Source organism: Perognathus longimembris, chromosome 8, assembly GCF_023159225.1.
Source record: "Perognathus longimembris pacificus isolate PPM17 chromosome 8, ASM2315922v1, whole genome shotgun sequence".
Classification (NCBI taxonomy): Eukaryota; Metazoa; Chordata; class Mammalia; order Rodentia; family Heteromyidae; genus Perognathus; species Perognathus longimembris.
Window position 1 is genome coordinate 10,634,288 of NC_063168.1, and position 21,713 is coordinate 10,656,000.

The 21,713-nt window shown below is 44.8% G+C and overlaps 1 protein-coding gene and 1 pseudogene across 2 annotated transcripts in view; one reads left to right on the forward strand and one right to left on the reverse strand.

The window, feature by feature from the left end:
- Positions 1-21,713, forward strand: part of Sh3rf3 (SH3 domain containing ring finger 3) — a 307,314-nt gene that overhangs the window by 20,686 nt on the left and 264,915 nt on the right. The gene's annotated exons all lie outside the window — the stretch shown is intronic.
- LOC125356942 lies at positions 6,866-7,046 on the reverse strand (annotated as a pseudogene).

The window sequence follows — 21,713 nt, forward strand, 5'->3', positions numbered from 1 at the left end:
CCTCAACACCTTTTTCTCTTTTTGCTCTCCTCTCTCTTCTCTGGTTTTTTCTGTTTGCTTTCATCTCCTTTGCTACTCTCTTGCCATCCCCTTCCCTGACATGCTGTCATGCACTTTGGTGGGAGCATCTTCCAGTAGTGAGTACTTGGGTTTCTTGTCCTTCCAGAGGCTTTCCAGAGCCCAGTCATGTCCAGGCTGCTCCTAAGAATCTATTCCTTCTTAAGGACCCTGCAGGGAGTCACACAATGAGATTCTTCTTTGTCCCCACAAGAAGTGTGAACTGGCATCCTCCTGCAGGTGTCTAGAGGAAGGCAGAATGCCTCTTTCTTAGAATCTCAACCTTCCTTCAGTCGCTGTTAAGAGGCTTGATTGAAGGAAATGAGAAGGGAGCCAGGGAAGCTTTGTGTGTCAGAAAAACACCAGGGGAACTTGTATGCTGTGGTAGAGTATTGGGTCTATGTGCCTTCCTATCATTAAGGCAGAATAAAGGGTAGCTCTTAAATAGTAACTCCAGTGTGCTGTTTGTGTACCAAACAGACAGTAGATCTGTGTGTATTCTTTGCCATCTGCTGCTTGGTCAACAGATCTGATAAGAAGCCAACACTTGAGTGAATTATTTTGCAGTGCTAAATGGAATGCTAAACATAGTACTGTAAATGGTTCAAACAAGATGCCTCGTCAATTATTCAAGAGGGGCATAGCAAGGTCTCATCATTCACTATTGATCCCCATTTCTTTCCAAAATGATTTATTTGTCTGTGGTCCATCAAATGACCATCCTAGTGTATTTACCTACTTCTAGGACTTCAAGCACTTGGTTTATTAATTTATATTTCTGTTGTAAATACTCAGAAGCTAATAAGCAGTTATTGAGCTGAAAGTTCCAGCACTGGAGCCTGTTTCATCCTTCATTCCGTCACTAATATATCAGTATGCAAGCATATATATATATATATATATGTAATACATGTATGTGTATGTACATAGTCACACACATATGCTTATAATTTTTATAACTGTGTTTGTGATTATTACTTGCCCTTGAAGTTTGTCCTTTTGGATGAAGTTTTAGGGATGAGTTGACTTTTACTGAGCTTTGGATGTGCTTATAATCATTCAGTCTGCCCATCAAAGTAGACTGTAGCTGGGAGTTAGTGTCTTATGTAACCTGTAGCCTAAGATCTGAGGATCCTGGTTGGAAACCAGCTGAGTAGAAGAGTCCATGAGACTCATTTCTTTAGTTAGCAAGTAAAAAGACAGAAATGGAACTGGGGCTAGTCCTTGAGTGAATAAACCAAGCAGGTGTGTGAGGCTGAGTTCAATCTCTAATACAGTTATAAATTTAAAAAAAGCAAAAAATGAAGTAGACTGTAGAGCAGGATTAATGTTGGATGCAAGCTAAAGAAAAGAACCTATGGCTGGGTCCTCTGATGTGTCCTCCCTATCTCCTGTTGTGTGTGTCTTCTGGCCTTACATGTTAGAGACTCAGTGTGTTGTCATGGAGGGTAGAATCCTAGCTCTCCCACCTGCATGCTTTAGGACTTGGACACGTGCTGACCTTTAGAGCATCTGCTTCTTCCTGTGTGAGATGCCTGACCCTCCCACCTGTGCAGTATGTGGTGGGCTCCACAGGTACCTGCAGGCTGTACCATAATGAGGTCATAGCTCCATCAATCCACGTTAATGCTGTCATCCAAGAGCTCACTGCAAGCCATGAGATTGAGGGTTTCTTGACACTTTTCATCAGTTTAGGAGAAATTGGCAGGATGCTATAGCCCCAACTGTGTATAGATTTCTGCACGTGCAGCTGCTGCTTCTGAAGAATGAAAGAAGGTTGAGTAATTGGCTCTGGGGAATATTATTGCTGACTGGTGCCATTTTGATGAGTAATAGACCCCATTAGATCACAGTAAAATACTCGATTATGTATAATTAAAGATGGCATTAGTCAGGCAGAAGCCCCAGCATTTAAAAATGTGAAAGAGATAATTTTTAATGCTGAAAAGTACATTCATGATTGAAGAAGCAGAATTTAACCTAGTGTATTTGAGTCTTGAAGTTAGAAGACTTGGTCATAGACAGACTGTTCATTTGGCAGGACAGCTGCTGTTCAGTTTGGTCTCAAATCTTTGCAATGATAGCAGCAGCAAGGGCAGTTTGTGTTTTTTTTTTTAATATGAAAACATTTTTGATGAATTCACAGTTTACAGAACTGTTCCATTGGGTGATTTTACTTAAAAAACAAGTCCTGTATATTTTATGCTGTGTAGCAGGCAGAACCCAGGTGAGCGTTGGAGTCTTTGTTTTCCTGTTTACATCTTGTTTCAACTCCAAATTTCGCCCTCCTCTTTCATTTATTCAGTCATTTTTTTCTTAATTGGAAGTGTGGGTTGCATACTTTCTGTGAACCAGGTACCATGCTGGGCTCTGGGAGAAAGCATCAAGCTCTTACTACCTCAGGAAATCTCACATTGACCTCGTCGGGGCTCTGCCGACTTGGGCCTGATTTTATTCAGACTTCTTTAGTCAGACATTTAGAACATTCTCTGCTCCCGCTGGGACAAGGTCTTCAGTAGATCTGTTGGCTCAGAGCTGAGAAGTCTTTGGTTTGGCCTGAACTTGACTGCGTTTAATCAAGAGTCAAGTGTCTGGCACACAACTTCGGTTATTAATAGTCCTGCTATTAATATTCATATTGACAGTCATTTGCACTTCTAAACCTCTTTTCATCTCAAAGGTTACCCTATAGCTTATGAGCCGCAGAGGGATGGCTCCAAACCAGGCTTTCTTCTGCATCTGACCAGCCCATGCAGCTCCTTGCCTGTGACCTGCCGTGCACAGTTCAGTGGCAGGGGAGGCTTAAGAGTGCCCTGCACCACTGAGAGTCAGGCATGGCTCTCTGTTGTGGCAGTGCCTTCGTGGAGAGCCAAAGCCTGGAATTGCAGGGCTCAATCAAGACACTGACTAAAATGGCAATCAAAAAACTAGATGCAGTGGAAATGTTTTGTAATGCATGAATCTACTTTAATTGGACTTAATTTACATTTGAAAATAGCAGGGAGGTTTTTGTTAAAAATTACTTATTTATTTATTTTTATAATCATGATTTTTTTTTTTACCCCTACTGGAAGGTCAAAATCATGCTTTATTGTATTATATCTGTGGTTCTTGATTTGGGCTGTCAGTGGGAAGACTCCTGGGTGCTTCTCCCCATACCAAGCCTGTTCTAGCTGGGGTCCTGGGGTGACTGGTCAGGGCAGCCTGACATTGGGTGTAGGTCCCATATAGTGCTAACAGGGGGCCAAACAGCATTGGTCTGGACTGCAGGAGGCTGGGAACGTTGGTGGAGTAAGGGAGCATTTCTAGCGGCCCATTTCCTCCTCGCAAAGAAGTGTAAAGCTTGGGAGAACCCACAGCTCGAATCCCACCAGCGATGCACCCAGAAGAGGAGCAGGACATAGCCAGGTGAAGAGGAAGCCAGTGAGTACTCCAGTGGAGGGAACAGCAGGCATAGAGGTCTGGAGTGTCCAGGAGCCACTGAGCTGAAAAGAAGCGGTGAGGGTCCACGAGAGCCCCGCCTCTTCCATGTCGGAAGAGATGGTGATGATGGGCGGTGCAATACCACGTCTTAGTCTATTTGTGTTGCTATAACAAAATACCTGAGCTTAGGGACTTTATAAAGAAAAGATTATTCAGATCACTGTTTCTGAGGCTGGGAAGTACAAGATGGGGTGCCTACATCCAGCTAAGGCCTCCTGCCTTGTCATAACATGTCAGGTGGCCATAACATGTCACTTGCCAGAAACGTGTGAGAGTAGGTTGGTGCAAAAGGCTGCTGACCATATAGGGTGGCCTCACTATGTGACAACCTGTTCACGTGGAAACGGATCCAGTGCCGAGACCTAACCGTCTCTCATACGATGGGCAGTAGTTTTCTTAGTGTGGAGCCCCATGGCCCAGTTACTCTCTCTAGGTCCCACCTTTACAGACCTGTTGTTACCTCCTAACATAGCTAGTTAGAGTGGGGCCCCGGACCCCCCTGAGCCTGTGGGGGACAAAGCATATTTAAGCACTAGGTTGGGCATTTTTATCTATAGCTTGAGGAGTGTTGGAGCTACTTTATTTGTAATTTGCGCACTGTTCTGAACTTCACTTAAAAAAATAACTCCGTAGATAAACGATTTATTCCAACAACACAAATTCAGCTCATGCGTTCACTTAGCCTTGCTAGCAGCTTAGTGAACTGGATACTGCAATCGAGTCTACTTTGCAAATGGGCAAAGGGAGGTGTAGAGACGTTACCCAGCTGGCTGCGGCCAGGGGCAGTGGGGCTGGGCCTGCACTAGGTCCACTCTGGCTTTGGTGCTGGTTCCACCATCCTGGGGCACCCATTCCCTGATCCTCATTTCTGAAGAACGGGAAGCCAGAGTGTAAAAGTTGGGGTAGCATTGAGTCTGACCTGCTTATAGGTTGCTCAGTCTGGGGAAAAAAATTGAAATTTTTATACCATCTTTTGCCATGTTGTAGTATAAAAAAAAAAAAGTCAGCAGGAGAGTTTCATGGCAGACTGCCGAAGCATGTTGTGTGTAAAGAATCTGCTTGCTTCAAGGTGCTGATGGGGGAATGGATGGAAGAAGGTGAAGTGCTGATTCTGGTCTTCCCTGCTCATGGGAGAGTTTATCGTTAGAACAATACCAATGCACAGAAGCCCATGGGACATTGCTGTATCTAGGGCCATGGGGTTCTTGCTTATATTGGGCCAGTTCTTGATTCACACAGTGTAATGATCATTATGGAAAATATGCATAGTAGCCCAGGACCCTGGGCATTTTGAAACGTTTCTGTGGCCAGATACAAGATCTCCCTGCCATCTGGGTCTCCTTCTTTTCAGACTGAGTGTTAAAATCAGCCCAGATGTTTGTGGAGCTCAACATTTGTGGCTATGGAGACAGACTGAATACAGAATTTTTTCCCCTCCCTGGAAATCTGTGCCTACATGTTTCAAAAACATTTACAAAAAGCTAATGGTTTAACAGGTGTTCACATAAACCTCTTTTGAGGGATTGAATTCTTTATTTTATACTTTAAAGCAGCACTGTCCAATAGTTAGGATTCAAAGCACATAAGTAATTTAAAGTTTTCTAGAGGTAAATGGAACAAGGGAAGTGGATTTTAATATATTTTATTAACCCACTGTATCCATATGTCTGTATGGAATCACTACATAAAGTTACTAGTGAGATGTTTTTCCATCCATTCTTCCTTGAAAAGTCTGAAGGCTGATGGGGGTTTCGTACTTACTTACACATGCGTCTGTTCTTGCTCCATTTCCCATGCTTCACACTGACTTTGGGACAACTCCTCTCTTAACTGATCAGACCATTTGAGATGTCATAATAAAGTTCTTCTGCCAACATAATTCTGACCACTCCAATAGTTACTAATAGTGACAAATGTTTCACCAGGCTTATAGGGAAAGACTTTTCCTTTGATTTCTGAATTGTCATCATGACAAAAGCTGCAAAGGAGTGCAGGAATTTTTGGCTTGAACTTAGTTGTAAAAACAGCCTGGAGGGTTTATAAAACACATGCTGAGGAATTGGTCTAAAACTCAGAATGAGCACATTTTTTTTTTCATACCCAGCTGATTATTTAAATTTCCCCACGGGAAGTTATTACTTCTCTGACAAGTTTGACCAATAGTATAGTCTCAGCAGTCTGGATGGACACAGCAGTCTAGTTTTCTTTTCCTTCTAATCTCCTTTTGGAGGGAATTCAAGTCTGTCTTCAGATTCACATTCCACCTGGTTTCTTAGGGTTGCAAAACTGTAGTCTGCCTTGTTTTCTGACAAGGTAGTACCTCTCATAATGGGAGGCGTATATTTCCTTGTCTTTAGAAGAGTGTGCATTGGGCTGATCGTTCACAGAGGGCTTTCTTTAGCTGACAGGCACAGTGAGTTGAGTCAATAATTCTGGGCTGGCATCTCTAAGTTAAGAACAAATGTATAATGACATTGTTCTGGGTGCTTGATCTGCCTATGTTGGCATTACAGCCATCAGAACGAAAGCTAATTTAGTGGAAACAACTGAGTGTTTGAAAGTTCACTGCGTAGAAATTGGATTTTTGCCTGCCGTTATTTACATTGTGTATTAAGAGGTTTTATTTAAAGCTGTGAGGATTATCATGCTCTTCCAACTGCATTATTTAATAAAGAGTTAGCATTCCATAGTTTCAGCTCATCGCTGGAAATTTAATTAGCAGAGCCCGGCTGGGGTGGGTATGGGCAGCGAGGAGGTGGTGTCCTGGAATGTCACTTACTGTTCCTTGAGACCTGGTAGTGGTAGGCCCAGCCTGTCTCCCACATAGCTGTCTTGTAATGCCGTATTACCCACAGAAAATACCCTCTTGACTTGAAGAATGGATCCCTGTATTTTCTTTTCTCAAATGGAGGCCTTGGCACCCTGGTTAACGCTTCATCTCACCTGGGATGAAACTCTGGATGCAGCTGAGCTTGATCTCTCAGGAGCACTTGGGTTGGTCTGCTTGTTTCTGTGCTGGAGATGGAATCTGGGGCCTTGTACATGTGAGGCAAGGGCTTTATCACTGTGTTAAACCTCAGCTCCACCCCTATGTTTCCCAGGCTGGCCTGTAACTCTTAGACAAAACAAAACAAAAACAAAAACTCCCTCCTCAGCCTCCCTAGCGTGGAGGCGAGGCAATGCATTTAAAAAATATTTTTCAAAACAAAGTATTCACAAATGAACACGCAGCAAGTCTTAGCATTTTTTTCTGCTATTTTGTGATCAGCATACATTAATGGTATTAAATTGTTTCACCGTGGTTAAAAAACATATGATACATCCAGGTTGAGGTGAATCTCCCCAGTCATTGTCCACAGGACTCTGAAGAGTTTTAGGAGTCTGTCCTCACAGACACAAGCCCAGCTTAATCTCCAGCATGGTGGAAAGGGACTGTCTATCATAGGGCAGAGCCCTCTGTTCCCCTATGCTATCTGGACAGAACCCAGAAGGGAAGCGCATTTTTGATGGAAGGAACGGACCCTGCCACAGAAAATTGACACTCTGTGCAGACAAGACCTCCACTGTGAAGCGATCCCACAGAGTGGAAGATAGCCGTGGGGGCAAATAGCAGGACAGAGCTGGTGTTAGCCTTCCACCTGCAGGAGTGAGGCTGGAGGAGCACATTTGTTTCTGAGCAGTCGGGTTTATCTTTCTTTGATGGAACTGTGGATACATATCTCATTACCAAGAAAAAGAAGTTAAAAGTGTATGGTTTTGTTTTTTTTCTTCTATCCTCTTTTAAAAAATATTTCTGTTGAGTTTTGGAAAGGCAATTATAGTTAGACAGACTTGATGGTATTAACAAGGAAATAATGTAAGTATTAAAAGGCAGAAAATTTACTTTGTTGTCTAGGAAAATAGTAAGCTTGTGAGTAGGTCAAGCACTAAACTGGGTAATGGGCCTGAGGCTACACCAGCAGGTGGAGAGGTGTACAGAGATGTCACTACTGTAGACTAGTACACCACAACAGAAGATTGTCATCCACATTGCTTTATTTCTGATGCCCTTGGAATGGTCGTGGCTCATTCCTCAGGGGTGTCCTTTTCCACTGGATAGTTTGTCCTGAGCTGAGCTCTCGTCTATCTTGGCTTGATTCTATAGCAGTGACATCCTGACTAGCTGGGGTCTTTGCAGACCTGCTTTCTTACTGCCTGTTCACCTGCCTCAGTGCTGGAGGCTGGCGGTGGGGGGCATCAAGCAGTTGGACCTACTACAGGCAGGACCTGGTGTAAAATGAAGTGCAAGTTCAAATGAAAGAATTTGACAGCGTGACTGTTAACGATTACCGCACACATGCAGTGTCATCGGCCTGGTCAGTAACTGGTAGGCCCATGCCTGAGACCTGACCCACTGTGCTGATGCACTGTGACATCAGTATGCTGTGGTCGTCACACTTAGATCTCATAGGTTTAAATAGCGTTTCCAGGGTTTTTATTTTGCCTTGGCTAGGGTCAAAATACTATTCTCTGTGTAACTTGGCTCATGGGATTAGTTGAACTTAGGGCCCATGTGGTGCCTTTTGTACTTAGTTAAGTGGCACAGGTTGAGAAATGGAGGGGCAGAGGGAAGGTACCCCTTGTGACCCCCACTTTCCCAGCATCGGGGAGGTGATGTGGACTATGTGGCAAGAAGTGGCTTCAGGGAAACTGCGGGGCGGGTGGCTTTCTGGCTCCTCCAGCCTTGCTCCTCCTGTCTCCCAGAATTGAGGAACAGAGTGAACAGACTCCTGGGATGGGAACACCTGTCCTTCTTGAGGGGCAGAGCCTTCAAGGCCCCCTCAGCTGGTTTGCATTCTTTATCAGTGAGGGAATCCAGGGCTCTCTAAGTTAGACTTGGCCCTGCACCGTGGCCAGAAGCACAGAGAAAGGCAATAGTGCCTAGGGCTATGCGTATCTCCTTGTCTAGTATTGTCTAGATGTGTCCCCTTGACTTAGGATCAGTAACATGAGCCCAAATAAACCCCCTTTCTTTATAGATAGCTAGCTTTACTTATTTTCTTGCAGTAACAAAAATGGACTTGTGCAGTGAGCTCAGGTCCCATTAAGGAGCTCTGATTTGGCAATGCCCAGGAACCCTCTGTGGGATTGTTTTGCACTTGCAGAAAAATCACCCATATTTCTAGAAGCCCAGGGCCCATTTATGCCTTAGCTGTTGTTATTCAACAGTTAGGCTGGCTGTCCTCCCAATTTCTATGTTCTCTGATTTGCAGTACACCTTAGTAGGTTGAACTCAGCTCTGTATCTTGGTGAACCTGGCCCTATAGGAATGAGACGATACGGTGGAAGGATGGATTGGAGGGCCAAGGCTGGCTCGTGTACTCTTCCTACACAAGGTGAGGTTTTTATTCCCAGTCATCTCCATCTCCCTCTGTTGTACTCTCCCAGACGATAATCTTACCGGGAAGGAGGTGTCCTTTGGGTATTTGTTCCTGACCTTTGAATGTTTCAGGAGAAAGGCAACTCCAAGGGAAAGATTTTTTTTTTTTTTGCCAGTCCTGGGCCTTGGACTCAGGGCCTGAACACTGTCCCTGGCTTCTTCCCGCTCAAGGCTAGCACTCTGCCACTTGAGCCACAGCTCCGCTTCTGGCCGTTTTCTGTATATGTGGTGCTGGGGAATCGAACCTAGGGCCTCGTGTATCCGAGGCAGGCACTCTTGCCACTAGGCCATATCCCCAGCCCCCAAGGGAAAGATTTTTAAGTGAAAAAAAAATGATATGAAGGGCAGTTGTAGAAAGCTACACTCATCTGACTAGGAGGGTAGAGTCAGGTCTTCACGGAGGCATGCGATTCATTCTCCCTGGCTAATGGAGGCAACTTAATGTTTTCTTTCCAGTGCAAATACTATTTCTTATTCGAAGACTATTATATAAAGGTTAATGAAAGTTTTATTCTCCCTGAAGTCACGCATGGGTTACATAGACTTTAGCTCATTTCTACTTCGAAAGAACTGCACTTTTAGACCCTGGTAAGGGCTCTTGGGGGCCAGGGCTTTTTGGAAAGCACTGGTGGCTTATGCTCTTGGCACCCAGAATGTTCTCATGAAATGAGATCTCCTCAACTTGATTTCCCAGAGAGTTGTAACACTATCCAAGGAGATTATGTTATTGGCTAAGGACTTTTACACAGGGTCCTGGGCCCCTGCTCTGGCCTGGCTCTCTTCAAAGCTGACTTTTCTAGTAACAGAAGCCTAACACTGCTGAATACTCCCCTGGGTCAGCTCTACTCCAACAACTTTGCACATAAAAGCTTTGTTCATCTTTACAACACACTGACTATCTGTGCCTTGGCTATTTGAGGCAGAGCTGAACTTGAGCCCAGTGGCCTGGGCTTTTCCTTGGCTTTGCTCATCTTGAAGCTCTGTCACCTGCTATTCTGAATAGGAGTGCAAGATCCATCCAGACACAGAACTCATCTGTCTTCTCCTCCCAGGACCCCTCCTGTACCTCAGTTTCTCATCATGAGGTGATATATGCTTGTCCTTCTTGGAACCGGGGTTGGGAGTACATGAATGCATAAGAGTTGTGGAAATCATGAGTGCTGGAACATAGGACATGTCAAATGTACCTTTTATTTATTGCTACATACTTCCATGGATGAAGAGTCAACTTGTTCTATATTGTGCCTTCCTCCTCCTCCTCCTCTTTTTCTTCTTCTGTACTAGGGCCTGAACTGAGGGCCTGGGTGCTGTCCCTTAGCCTTTCCACTCAAGGCTGGTGCTCTACCATTTGAGCCACAGCTCCGCTTCTAGCTTTTTGGTTGTTAATTGGCAGTGAGGGTCTCACAAACTTTCTTATGTAGGCTAGCTTTGAACTGTGATCCTCATAATCTCAGCCTTCTGAGTAGTTAGGTTTACAGGTGTGAACCACTGGCACCCACCTAGGTTTTCTTCTTAAGACAGGAGTTCTATTCAATTCGTAGCCCACTAAAGAAGCAGTTATTCTTTATGACATTATCAATTGATGTATGGATCCAAAGTGTTGATGTGTGCTAGGACATGCCTAGACTAAGTGTCCCTCAGGAATAACTTCTCTGCCTTCGGAGAGCCGAGGGTCTTGCAGGATGAACAGCCATACCAGTTGGTAGCTGCCAAGGAGGGTGAGCTGTGTGTGTAGTTATAGAAAGTCATGAAGTCCGCCCAGAGACAGGCCGGAGAGGTCTTCCTGGAGGACTGCCTGCATTTGGCTGGATAAGGAGTGGAAACTAGCAGGCAAAGGAAGGACTAAAGCTGGAAATGGACATACAGGAGCAGATTGCTGGACACAGCCCCGTGCCCTGAGGAAAGAACAGGTGGTGGGGTGGGACACTCAGTGTGACGAGGAGGAGGCTGACGATTCTCTCACCGGGAGAACTTTGTGTCAAATGCCTCTGTGGATTCATGCTTTTTGAGCTTTGTCAAATTTAATGTTTGTAGTAACCCTTATAAGGTAAGCATATTTGAGAGGGCTCTTTCCCCATGAGAAACAAAAACAGATTCTTTGGATCCTAGACCTCAGATATAGTGGAGCTAGGTTCAAGCCTAGCTATGGAGTCCTGTGTCTCCACTCTGGAAAACAGGTCTGAAGGCTGTCGGCTGGTGTGTGCTCTACACCCTCAATTAGAAGAGGTGGCGTCATGTCTATTCACAGCAGCTGGGGGCTTGGGGGGGGGAGGGTGATGCATCCAAACTGTAAACTCTTTCTTCTTACAGCATTACTAGCTAGTGAGAGGTGAATAGAGCCATAACCCAGTGGCATTGCTGATGGGAGTTTAGGTAAGGCCTGGAGACCCAGGAGCTGGGAGGACCAAGCTCTGGCTTGGGCATGAACTTGGAGAAGGATGGAAGGACTTGGTTGCTTAAGAGCTCTAAACTATTGACTGTTCACTTAGAGGAGAAACTACATGTGAATTCCTGTTGTGGCCCTAGGCCCTTGTGCATGAAATCACCAACAGTACGGTTCTTCTGGCCGTAGGACAGCTGAATTCTGGAGACATTTGAGAGATGAGGAGCTCCTTTTCTGACTCGATCAGTGTGTACAGGATTGAGTTTAAGTCTGTTTAGGATTTGTCAGTTGGTGGGAGGATGAGGTAGCTACAGTAAGGTTTGTAAAGGCCAGCCCCCATCCATACCTACTGTGTGCCCTCCTGGGAGAGGTACAGCCCCCCAGAACCACATCTCCTTTCATTGGGAACACAGTGCCCCCCAGAGAGGATGGTGCTGTCCCTGGTGATGGAGGATATCACAGGTACTCAGTATGTAGCAGCCTGCCCCTGGGGCATGTTTTCAGTACACAGAGTGACTGATAGTGGGTGCTGATTCAGACATTTTTCTGGCCCACAGAGAAAGGAGCTGAGGTAGGACACCTGCTTGTTTTTTCTTTTGTTTTGTTTTTGAATACTTTGGCTTTAAAATTGACTCTGGGAAGACGCAAGGTCAGTGGCAGGAACTTGCCTTGTGTGTGGGTGCTGAGGCATGCGTGACTCCTTAGTAGTCATTCTCAGGAGAAGTGAACAGAACATCTCGTCAGGGCTGTTAAAATTCCTGCCAGGTGCTGGGTAAATGAACCAGTGTAAGAAATTGTTCGTACTCGCAGAGTCAGGGATTCGTGTCCCACTCTCTTATCACTCCTTTAGTCCTTTAATGGGAAAAGAATGGCTGGGCCCTTTTACATGTGGATACCAAGAGTCAGAGACTGCAGATGACCAGAAAAATAAAACAAGACAAAAAAACAAAAAACAAACCCCAAACCCCTTCCTTTACATGGCAAAAAAAAAAAAAAAAACCCTTACATCTTTAAGCCTAGCATGGCGGCTCATACCTATAATCCCAGGATCCAGGTTCAAAGCCAGCCCAGGCAGATAAAATCTGAGAAAGTCTTCTTTCTAGTTAACCAGTAAAAAGCCAGAAGGGGTGCTATGGCTCAAGTGGTAGAGCACCAGTCTTGTGCAGAATAGCCAAAGGAGAGCATGAGACCCTTAGTTCAAGCCCCAGTATGTTCCTGTGCGCACACACAGAGAACTTGGGCACCAGCTGCCGTTCAGCAGTATTATAGTATTATTTTATGTGTGTGGTGTGATGGCTGTAGGGCATTATCTTTGGTTTCTTGTTTAGTGAAACGTGATTATAGTATTGGGGAAAAGAATTTAAAAAAATTATTTATTTATTTTGCCAGTCCTGGGGCCTCGACTCAGGGCCTGAGCACTGTCCCTGGCTTCCTTTTTGCTCAAAGTTAGCACCCTACCACTTGAGCCACAGTGCCACTTCTGGCCTTTTCTATATATGTGGTGCTGAGGAATCTTCGAACTCAGGGCTTCATGTACACAAGGCAAGCACTGTACCCCTAGGCCACATTCCCAGCTGAAAAAGGAAATTTTAGGTGAATGTGTAAGGGCCATAAATAGGCAATCAGGGGCTCCTTAAAAACTAATGTCTTGGGCTGGGGATATAGCCTAGTGGCAAGAGTGCCTGCCTCGGATACACGAGGCCCTAGGTTCGATTCCCCAGCACCACATATACAGAAAAAATGGCCAGAAGCGGCGCTGTGGCTCAACAGGCAGAGTGCTAGCCTTGAGCGGGAAGAAGCCAGGGACAGTGCTCAGGCCCTGAGTCCAAGGCCCAGGACTGGCCAAAAAACAAAAAACAAAAAAAAAAAAAAACTAATGTCTTAAGCTTGGAACTTCCCTTGAATGACATATAACATGGTGAATGACATATAACACAGTGCTGGGTGCTGTTGGCAGATCTATATAAGAAGGAAACAGTAATTGCAGACAATGTGTTTTTCATGATGACTCTAGTCGATTACCAAGTATTTGTGGTTGGACCAAATATGAATGAAAGAATGTACTGAACATCTGATAGATGGAATAAGGCTGGTTTCAGTTTCATGGTTGGGATATGCTGGGATACATTTGTTGTGTTTTGGGTTGGCATCTCCAATTCACCACCAGAAAGCCGGAAATGGAGCTGTGTCTCAAGTGGTTTAGTGCCATCCATGAGTAAAAGAGCTAAGGGACAGCACTCATATAGTTGGTTTTAGGCTACCAACGTGATGGATGGTTGGCAAAACCTCTGAAAGTTAAGGGTGAACCTGGCCAGCTGGTAGTAACTGGCTGTAGTCCCCAAGGATTTCAAAGAGTTTACTGATGATGATGGATCATAGTGGTCAGATACCAATCACCCTGCAAATAAGCAGAGCAGTGTAGAAGTTTCCATTTTAAAAGGCCCATCGCCACAATCTTCTTTGGCATATACATGAGGATGGTCTTTGTGCCAGTGATTTATATTTCTGGTGATTAATATGGAATCATTTTTTCCATCCCTCTTAGCTATGAACTTTGATGGGGTTTTTGTATTCTTCCTCTTAAGAGGGCTGGTTATTCCTGGATTTCCATCTCTCTGTTTTGTGCTGAGGACAATCAAACTTGAAAGTGAAACTGGAGTTAAACCCATCTTTAGCTGTCACCTCTAACCACTCAGGGAAGAGGTACTAATTTTGCATGCCTGTTTACCATTTGTGTCAAGAAGATTGAGTTTTATCTTGGAGAAAGCAGGGTCTGCTCATGATGATCACCTGTCTGGGGCCATGCCGGCTTTCCACACCCACCCCTTCCTGTTCCCTGGGGACTTGCTGGCATATGCTGTTGTCTGACAGAGAAGTTGGGGATAGAGGACAGTGTGCTTAGGGTTCCATTACCTGGGTTGGAAGAAAAATGAAATTTGGTGGCAGGGGCATGAGAAAGAAAGCCGTTAGATGGGGTTGGCAAATGACAGCAGTGGTAGGTGGGGCAGAGTCACACGTATATATATACATCCTTCTACAGAGGGTTGGCAGTTGTAACAAACAGGGACCCTGGGCACATAAAGCTGAGAGGCTGTATTCTTGGAGAGTGAGGGAAATGCTGCAGCCATGGCCGGTAGTCACTGGGACTGGGGTAGGTCTTTCACTAAGGAGCCCACTTCAGTCTCCTGCATTGAATCTCCTCACTGAAGCCTTTTTTTTTCTTTTAAAGCTATACCAGCATGATCATTTACTGGGAAGACAATGAAGAGTCTTTTAGCATATCTGTGTTCCAACCTAGACATAACATGCTTTTGCATGGAATCCAGTGTTTGAGAAGGGGACAGTCTCTTGTGTTCTGTTTTAGTATCCGACTTTAGCTCCATCTCCCTTTCTCTGCTTTTTTTTTTGTAGATAATTACGTCTGTCTGCACACGGGCAAGTTTGGGCATCTTTCAGAGTAAGGACAGGGGCAGAGCTTGGGAATGGGTTAGCCATCAGAAGTAGCACAAACTCTCAATTGTTACAGGGAAGGGGAGGGTACCTTTACCCTGAAATTGAGGCAAATTACCAGTATATGTCTCCCTGTTTTGTTACGGTCACTGGCAAAATTATTGCAGAAAGACCAATCAGGAAAATTTTATTCAAATAAAATATTTTGACTGAGGCACAGAGGATTCACGCCTGTAATCCTAGCTGCTTTAGGAGGCTGAGATCTGAGGATGGAGGTTTGAAGCCAGATCAGGCAGAAACGTTTGTGAGACTCTTAAATCCAGTTAATCACCAAAAAGCAGAAGTGGAGGTGTTGCTCAAGTGGTAAAGCCCCAGCTTTGAGAGAAAAAGCCAAGTGTGAGGCTGAGATACGAGGATCACAGTTGGAAGCTAGCTTGGGCGGTAAAATCTGTGAAACTTTTATTTCCAATTAACCACCCAAAAGCCAGAAGTTGAGCTATAGCTCAAGCGGTAGCACACTAGCTTTGACTCAGAAAGCTTAAGGAATAGTTCCCATAGTTCCCAGGTCCCGAGTTCAAACCCCACGACTAATACATACATACAAAAATTGATTTAAGATGATATAAGAATATTGGCGAGACTTGAAAGGATATAGCCTGGTAAAGGTGTTACCAGTGGTAGTGACTGGTAGTCACTGGTAGTAACCTTCCACCCCCCCCCGACTAGGAGAGCTGACAATCTCATTCGCTTTTTTCTCACCTGTTTTACTCTGAGCTTCTCTAGTGGCTATCAGTGTGCACCAGTTTCTTTCAGGGTCTGAATCTTCCGTTTGACTGTAAGTTTTATGAGGTAAGGGGTTCTGTTTTGTTACTGTTTTTCTTAAAAAAAAAATTACTATTGTAGTTTTTCATCTAGCATGGAAGCATTTATCAGAGCATTGAATATATGCTACCGGGGGATTCCTGTGTACCATGACATTCGGAGGGAAGCCTGTTCTGTGCGTAGTTTCTGTGGGGTTCCCATTCACTTAAATGAAGTCATCCCTGCAAACTCACTCCCGACAGGCTTCAGTTTTACAGTGTCTGCTTGCTCTGGGGTTCATTGCAGCGATGATGACTAATTTGCAAACGTTTCATCACTGGGTTACCAATTCAGAGCTGTTCCGAGGGGAATCAAAACTACTACATGTTTTCACCATCTGCTGTAAGGTCTAGTTGGAAGTGACCTTTCCTGTTCTCGCTGTAATTCTGGCTGTTTGATGGGTGGTCTTCGCAGTGCTTTCCTGTGCTTAGCTGTGAGGACTGAGATGAATCGGTTACAGTGACTTTCAGAGCCGTGCTACGTGAGCTAGATTTTTGGGCTTGTGAGATGGCTCAGAACGGGAGGGAATGGGATCCCTGTTCATGAGGACAGTCTACAATGAACCCTCAAGTTTCACTTTGTCTTGTGTTGATGGGTAGTGGACTGTGGACTGTGCTGATTTGACAGCCTGTATCACACTGCGGGGTTCCAGTCCATGGTTGTGAGGAGAGGCCACACTTCTCCTAGCAGGAGTGAGTCAGGGACTCACCTTGCTCATTTCCCAGCAGCCAGGAAGTGGAAGGATACAGGAAGGGGCTAGGATCTTGATAGCCTCTTCAAGGCCATACCCTTCTACTCAGTGACCTAAGTGATTTCCACTTGGCCACAGCTCGGAAAGATTCCACCACTTCCTAGTAATACCAAGCTGGAAACCTACTCTTTAACACATGGGCCTTTAGGGGTTATCTACTCATAGCATCGGGGACCTAATCATCTCAGGCAGTGGGCTGAGCCGGTGCCTTTGGCAGCATAGCACAGCGGTGTCCAGATGACTCACAGGACTCCAGACCTCAGTGCTGGCCACACTGGCTCCTTGACCTGGCCATTAGGTGGTAGTGACCTTACGAATTCATGGCTGCCTTGATGGCTGAGCTTCAACATCAGGCTGAATTGTTTAGAGGTTTTCTGTTTCTTTTCTAAAAATATGTTTTCAATAAAACCTCCACAAGTGTCTTAGTCTGTTGTAGGCAGCTCTTCCAGTGGCATGTGTGCAGTGTTTGTTACATGTCTGGGTTTCTAGTGAGGAGGTTGGCAAGAGGGGAGGTGAGGGGGTGGCCCATCACCCAGAGACTGCTTCTCTGCGGGCTCCTGCCCTGCCTCTGGGTACCATGCCTGGGGTCGAGAGTATGACTTTGGAATGCCCACCCTGTGCCCTGGAGAAACCCACTCACCTTTAGAGTTTTTCTAGTCATTCTGTTAGGATAATGAGGGAGGTTTCTAGGTGAAGTTTATCATTTATTAATAAGTTGTTCAAGCGGTGAGAGTATGTTCTGATCACTTAGGGGGGAGCTTTGGCATGATTTTAACATTAAATAGTTATACGGAAGAGTTGATTGTAGGTCCTGGTTGTGATGATGTGTTGAGTTTTATTCTCCAGCAAGATTGGGTGTCTGAGCTGTGCTGCCAGGGACCTGTGGCTTATTCCACTTGAAAACTTTTCTGGCCAGGAATGAGTCCCCTTCCCTTAGATCTGTTGTAGTGCCCACCAGGACGATAGTTTTGAGAGTCATGGCATTCTAATGAAGACTAGAAACTACAGTTCAAACAAATCTTTGCAAGTTTCCTTATGATACGAGGTGTTTAACATTGATTTTACACATATCTCTTCTATTATTTTCTTAGCTGCTGTTTTTCTGTTAAAGATCTGAGGTTATTAAATGATATTAAGCAGATATTGGAGGGGAGACCAATCCTATGTCAGACCCTGAGGTTAAAGCCAGTATCCATCTGCAAGGGAAAAATTTCTAAGTGACACAGATGGCACAGAAGTCTTTCTGGAGTCACTTTCTTCAGTTGCTCCTTAAGCTGAAGCCCCTGTCTGCAGGGAGTCCACACTGGGCAAGTGCTTATGGCCTAGCCAGCCAGCCTCTGCTGTTCTGGAGCTCTGGATCTGAGGGAAGGGCATCTGTGAGCAGAGCACCTTCCTGGAGCCAAGTGTCAGGCTCTTGGGGTAGGGAGTCATGACATTGCTGATGCTACGTAGTCTACTTGCTGTTCGACTTGTCTTTACCTAAGTGAACTGTGGACTTTAACAACTTATTGTGTTATTTGGGGTATGCATATTTTGTCTATATGAATATCTTTAGTTCCATATCACATATCGTTTTGTCAATAGTCCTTAAGAATTCAAAGATTTTTTTAATCATCCATGTACAAACAAATGGCAATTTGCTATTATGTGTTCAGAGACAGTTAGTGTACATCGACCCGAAGTATCCTACCTTCCAAAACTGATTGCTTCCACTCCACACACTACTCTTTTCTGTTTTTCTCCCGAGGATGCTGGTTTCTTGGGCTCTCAGCCCTGCAAGTGAGGATTCATGCTGTGGACAGTGAAGTGCACAGGAACGTAGAATGCAGGGGGCCATTTTCTTGGCACTCTGAGTCTTGGTGGAGCTGCACATAAGTGGCTTCCTGTGGGGATAGTGGAGAAATGGGTCGGTCCAGCCTGTTTAGTTGGGGCCTTGGATGGGGGTTGATTCCCTTAATGCCTTCCAGAGGCACAGCCTGCCTGCCTAGCACAACCTCCGAGTGTTACGAGTTCACCCTGCTCCCTCCAGGTAGAAGACAGAGACTGTGCTTATCTCTGCTGACATATCTTTCAGGGAATGAAGGTGCCCTGTTCACTTTATATTGATACACTTTTGAAAACCTCACCATGTGATCCCATTAAGTACATCCATGTACAGAGATCTGTGCTTTCTCTCCATCTCATGGCTGTGGAGAAATGATTCATTTCCAGTGTGATTTTCAGTGAGGTTGCTTCTGTTTCCATATAGAAGGCAGCCTGGAACACCATGGGTTTCATTAGGGCTCCTGGGTAGCTCTGTTTGGTGAATGAGGCAAAACTGAATATGCACATCACTTCCTGGTGTGAAGTAATGGCTTTGCCCAAGCAGAGCAGGTGAAGGGCTCTCTGCCAGAGCCGTTTGCAACATTCTGGGGAGTAGTTTGTTAGTCAGCTCCAAGATGCAGAGTTCTCAGGTAGTGTCTGGGTCACAGTCTCTAAGCTATGAGAATCACTAGGCATATCTCTGCAAAGGAGCCACTTGTACCACAGTCTCGGGGCTGGATATGTGAGCAGCAAGGCAGACCTCTTTTTCTATAAGATTTTTTAAAAATTATCTGTAAGGAGTTGTACAGAAGAAGTGCCATTTAACAAAGCAGTTAATAAATGCAGTGCCTTTTGATGAGTGTAAAGCAGACCTCTTCAACCCACACTTAGCTCACTCGCCCCTGGCTGGCCAGTTGTGGTAGCTTTCCATTTCCAGTGACCTTGTGTGAAACGTGAAAACATTTCAAAATGCTCATCAAGGATATCAAGCTTTTTGTCTCTTGTAGTTGCAAGTGAAAAATGTCTTTGTGTGACTCTCTTCTCTTCCTCCCTCCTCTCCCTTCCCACCGCTGTAATTCCACATCATGTGGAATCAGCTGTACCTTTTGCTCATAAGCCCATGGCAGGGTGTCAGCTAATCATACTGTGCCTGTTCTTCATTTTCCTGGACACAGTAAAGCACAACCTCTCATGTAGAGCTCTGGCTGTGTGTGAGGTGCAGACTTCATCCTGACCCTGTGTGGATGAAGGAAACGCTCTGCTCTGCTTCCAGTTCTCACACTAGAACTCAGATGGTATGTTTGTAGAAGGTTTCACCTTTGCTGTGTGTTTCTTTCCCAAACTGAATATGTAAGTTCAAAGCAATTGCTTTTATGGGGGATCATTGTTTTGTGGTTGATGAGGGTGTGACCATAGCATGACAGCCTGTTTCGGTTTCTCATTGAGCCAACATCCTATCAAGCCACCCCACCAAGGTGTGACTAGTTTAGCCAGAGGGAGACTATTCTGGGCTAATGTAGATTAATGCCCCAGTTCTTCATTTTCTTTACAGTTAAGGCCACACTCACAAGCAATCTTGACCAGATGGGTTGGCAAACACTTGGCATGCTGATACTGATGTACCCTTTGCTGCTGCTCTTTGCCTGTGGCAGCAGACTGAACTCACAGTAGGAATCACTATAGGCTGAGAAGCCTGAGGTGGTTACTCTCTGGCCCTTTGCTGACTTCATTAAGATTCCCTGCTGGAGAACCTTGGCAGAGACCATAAATATCCCAGAATGGGAAACCTGCTCTTTTGGAGGAGCTGAAATGGCTCTTCATTGTGGTTTCATGTTGGTCCCTACCAAGGCATGCAATGGACTGGAAAAGCGACTGTCATTCTTGGAAGAAAATACTCAGACTCAGCTTTTCCCCTGTGTTGCTTCATCTGGAATGTTCTCACAAGGAATGTGAAATCTAGCATGGGCCAATTCTTATGTTCCTTAAAGCAAATGTCTGGTGTAGGCTGCAGTCCCCGAGTACTGAGGTTGGTACCAGCTGTAGCAATTTCTGGGCTCCATTTAGACCAAGTATCAGAAGATGGAGAGGCAGTGCTGCCTGGTGTTCACGAAACCTTCTGTGGTTAGTTCCAGGTATCCTCTGGTAGGGCCATATCACAAATCATGGGGTCACGAAGATAGTTCTGTATGTTTGTCAGTCATTTCACTTTGGGAATGTTTTTGGTGTCCCTGTTAGGGTATGGGCATTTTCCTTTTCCTTCACAGTGCCTTGTGCAGATGCCTGCCAATGTTTGTATTGTACAGCTGGAGTGTGGGTGGGGACAGGACAGCGTTGACACTCAGAAGTTTGGCACTGGGCCACTTTCACTGACCTAGTCAGGGCAACAAACAGTCCCTGCGTCGCATCACAGCTAGCAGTCTACTGCATGTCATGCCATCCGCAATTCTCTCCTTGGGGAAGTAATACTCTTGTCAAGATGGCAGAGTCTTGATGTTAGACAAGCAATAAAAAGATGAGTGGTTAGTAGGCCCATCTTATTAGGAAGACAATGTTCTTTCCTGAATGAGTTTCATGAATCAAATGGCATCTTTGAAGGCAAGGTTGAGAATTTTACCCTGCAGTATGGAATTATTTCCTGGAGACTCTGGCACACCCAGTGAGGGCAGGGCTCAGCGCCTCGGGACTGGCAGGAGCATGGCAGCTTCTCTCTGCCTGACTCTCCTGACACATTTTGGGCTGTCTTTGGACCTGTCCAACACTTACGTCATCTAATGGAACATTCCTTCCAGTTGTCTAAAATAGGGTATATTTAGAAAGTGTTTTATACCTTTCCCTAAAGTATACTGCTCTCTAAAATATATTTAGAGTGCTTTATGCCTCTTAAAAATAATATATCATCTATTTGTCTTTATGTTTTTGTGCATAGCCTTTGAAATCTGGCAATCAAACCCCATAATTAAAAGTTTAGCCAGCCTTTCATATCCATGGGTTCCACATCTGTGGATTCAACTAAGTACACATAAAAAATAATTCAAAATAATTCCGAAAATAAGTCACAAAATTGCATTAGTACCTAACCTGTGCAGACCTTTTTTTCTTGTCATTATTCGCTAAAATACAGAAAAACCCTTTATATAACATTCGTGATGTATTAGTTCTTATAAGCAATTAGACATAACTTAGAGTATACAGGAGGATCTTTAGTTTCTATGCAATGTTATGTCATGTTATCTAAGGGATGTGGGACTCTGAGGATTTTACTGTCTTTGGTGGGAGGTGGTGGAGGTCCTAGAACCAATTCCCCTTGGATATTGAGGGATAATAGTATCTTGAGATGCCAACAAGAAATGCACTCAATTCTGTTATAGGCCTCATCAGAGCCCCCTTAAAGCTATTATCTGAAATTACCTCCAGCATATATGTATAAGGTACAGATAAAACACAGATTCTTTTCTGTTTAGACTTGGGTCCCATCCTCATGTTAGTTACCTAATTGTTTATGGGCA